The following is a 3,685-nucleotide window of genomic DNA, read 5'->3' on the forward strand; positions in this document are numbered from 1 at the left end:
GATCTTGTTCGATCTTTTTTTTTTTTTTCTTTTAAAACTCTGATTCCCCCTTTAATCAGATTTTGCTCCTCTCCTTTATAGAGTGAGGAAAGAGAGGAACGGAGGGGAGCGTAGGTGATGATGAAAGAGGAGCGGGGGGAACAAGTGGGGAGTGTAGGGTAGGGGGTGCGGCGGTATTGAGATGAAGCAGAGAAAGAGAGAGAGCTGAAAAGGGTGGGGGTGAGTGGGACGAGGGAGATGAGGCGAGAATGAGGGAAAAGAGGGAGGAAGGGAACGTGAGGGAGAGAGAGGGAAAATAAAGAAAGGGGGCGGCTGAAGGGTTTTAGGGAAAAGAGAAAGAGAAGTTAGGTTAGGTGTTGAGATGTAGTAAAAAAAAAATATGTGGAGCCCATTAAAGAAAAGGGGAAAAAGAAATGAGATTGTGGGGAGATGTGTGGCGTGGAAAGAGGAATACAAATGCAAAGTTTTCTTTCTTTCTTTTTTTTTTTCTTTTTCTTTTGGGGGTAGATAGTTATTATCAAGAATTTACCCCTTGTAAAATAATATTTTGATGAAATAAAAATTATAATACGTTGTTTTAAAATACGAGCTTCAAAATGAGTCCAACATTGATATACTTCCGAGCAATTGCTTATGAGGTGAAAATTGTTGATTCTTCCTCCTCTATTTAATTATTCTTGGGTTTCTAATTTAGTAACTAGTACAATATATACTATGTGAAGACAATTAATAATTAATATGTAGAAAATAAGGATTTAACAAAGTGTTGTCTTGTAATTAATTTTAACGATTCTAAACCCGAAAAAAAATGGAACGATGACGAATATTTAAAAATTTGTGATAAAGTAATGCTCGTGATGTTGAAAATAAAAGTAGTGAAAATAATAATAGTGAAAATAAAGTATTGAGCTCGTCAATAAATTTAGATGCCCGAGTGAATAAAATAAAAGAGGGACAAAATTGGGTATCAACAAGGTGATGTTTCACACACTTCACAGTGGGTGCTCCATTATGTTTCAAAAAGTGGGCATAGCTTGTCTCTTACTACCTCGTTCCATTTTATTTGATCTTTGTATTAAAAATAAATTTTCGTTTTTATTTGTTCATTTTAACAAATTAAGAGAATTTATTATTATTTTTCAATATTATTCTTATCAATAATTATTATATAAAGTAAAATTCTAATTTCTAATGTTATTGTTGAAATTAAAAGGTTCCTACAAATTTCTAATGTCATAAGGTATATATGTACGTACATACTATTAAAAAAAAAAAAAACTCTTTGGACTTTTGAGTGGATTCTTTTAAATTTCTTTGTCTGACTAATGCACATCATATTATAAATTGAAAAAACTAGTCAATTTATGCTTTGGTTTCCTAAGATAATACTTATTATGTGATAATTTTTTTTTATTAAAGTGACAGTTATTATGGGATGGATGAAGTATAATTATTGACCTAGTGTGGACTCATCGTATCAATACAAGTAATTGCTTCACGTTTTCAACTAAATGACAGTTGCCTATCTAGAGAATATTATGTAAATCGATCTAATTGAATTTAAGGTTATCAAAATCCTGTTAATTAACAATATCATCTCTTATGAAAAAGAAAAAAAAAAAACCCCTCATACCTCCAATTAACCAATTTTATAGTGATTTTAACGTAGCCCCACTACTGAAGGACGAAAAAAGTAAATATTCCATCTATTAACGGGGCAATCGGACATAAGGGACTGATTTTCGGACATAATTCATAAGTTAGGGGACTAAATCAAAATTATCCATAAAATTCGCGGGGCTTTACTAGGGTTTAACAGAGAGACAAAATTTTAGGCCTTTCTTGTTGGGAAAAAAAGGAAAGCAAAATTAGGTCTCAGAAAAATGTCAAGACCAGAACTGCTAGCACCACCAGAAATTTTCTACAACGATGATGAAGCTCGAAAATATACTTCATCTTCTCGAATTATCGACATACAGGTATATACCCTATTGTAATAAACCATTCTTTCTTTTTAATGACATATATTCATTGCTGAGGCGGATTTAGGATTTTAGTTCTGACGTTTGTTTGTATTTTACGAAAGACACAACTTTCGGAGAGAGCATTGGAGCTTCTTGCTTTGCCAGATGATGGTGTCCCAAGATTACTTCTTGATATTGGTATGTCTTTACCAATAGTTAGCTGAATTTTTTTAATAAAATGTTACGAAGGTGAATTTTATGGGTTAGATTTAGCATTAATTTTTGTACTTGTAAAATGAAAAGAAACGGAATGTTTGTGCTAGTAGAAGGTAAGCCGAGGCCAGGGACACCACGGTTATAGTTTTTTTTTTTTTTTTTGAGTGCAGGAAGGTTGAAGGAGTAATTAAATCATGTTTGACAAGTTATTCATTTGATTTCTTACCTTAATTGCTAAGGCGTGGAAGACATGAACGAGCATTTTGAGCTATACATTGCTCTTAAAGATAGTTTGATAGGACTAGCTTGTGGCTAGTCTATTTCCTCTAATAAATCCGATGTATGTTGGTATCCATATTGATATTGTAGCGAAAAGAGAAGGTAGCAGAGCTGAGAAATCTCTTTTTACCCTATATTTCTCAAAGTATGGTTGGCCCTCCTCATTAATGGTAAAGGTTATTAGGTGTATATAGTCTAGTGCTTACTAGGGAAGAAGAACAAGAAAGGAGTCTCCATAGTTACAAGGTATTGACTTATCCAATGTGGAGAAAGTTTTATTGGTTTATTTTAAATGGGAAAAAACCAACTGTTTAGCCTTCTTAAATTGTTGAACAATCACAGTAGAATAAAGTTCAATTGTATGATGTTTAATTTTTTGCACCTCGGGTGATACTGAAAATCAGGGGCTGTTCTCAAATTTTTCAATAGCCTAGTAAGATATTCCATTGATAGCATAAATAGGTAAAGGGACATAGGGTCCCCTTGTCGGAGTCCGGAACCAAAATGGCCCAAAAAAACATTTTGAACCAAAATACCCAACAACAAAAAAAAAAGTTACCAAAATGCCTTTAGCGCAGTAAATTACTGCGCTAAAACACTTAACGGGAATGACTCCGTTAAGTGCTATAGCGCAGTAATTTATTGCGCTATAGTGCCTCCTCTTTTTTTTTTCGGCCCTTTTGGTTAACCCTTCTTCCATTACACTTTTTAACGTATTTTGACCATAGATTAATCATGCTTCGGGACTCCGAAACTTCAATATTTTATATAGAACCCTACTTATTTTTGTGCGATTAATAAGGTAGGATCAACACATCAAGGATAAGAAAATCTTCGGGTGGCCGTTTTAGTGGTTGAAAAGTGCTCGAACGCCATTTTCGTCTGAAGGCTTGGTGTCATTAGCTTTAAGTTCTTTACGAATATTTAAACTTGTTCATTAATAATTAATTTTTTTTAGTCAAAATGGCAGCATTCATACAAAAATTTTTTTAATTAAATTGCATCATTCATTCATAACCTTGAGTGGATGAAAATACTTAACATACTAATTAATGAGAAAGCCAAACTTTTTAAAATACAATCATCAAAGTAAGAAAAAAACTTAAAAAACATTCATCAATTAATGCCCTTGAGTTGATCTTTCGCCACCACCGCTAGATGTGCCACCACCGCTAGAGGTACTTCCACCACGAAAGTTTCCTCCACCACGAGAGGTACTTACATCG

General features: G+C 33.5%; 1 long non-coding RNA gene across 1 annotated transcript; it reads left to right on the forward strand.

Moving 5' to 3' along the window:
- The first annotated feature begins 1,731 nt into the window (after window positions 1–1,731).
- On the forward strand, window positions 1,732–2,832 carry LOC132625916 (uncharacterized). The gene is made up of 3 exons (XR_009577025.1): window positions 1,732–1,979; window positions 2,087–2,162; window positions 2,351–2,832. It is a non-coding gene; the product is annotated as an uncharacterized LOC132625916 (long non-coding RNA).
- Window positions 2,833–3,685: the final 853 nt, after the last annotated feature.

Source organism: Lycium barbarum, chromosome 1, assembly GCF_019175385.1.
Source record: "Lycium barbarum isolate Lr01 chromosome 1, ASM1917538v2, whole genome shotgun sequence".
Classification (NCBI taxonomy): Eukaryota; Viridiplantae; Streptophyta; class Magnoliopsida; order Solanales; family Solanaceae; genus Lycium; species Lycium barbarum.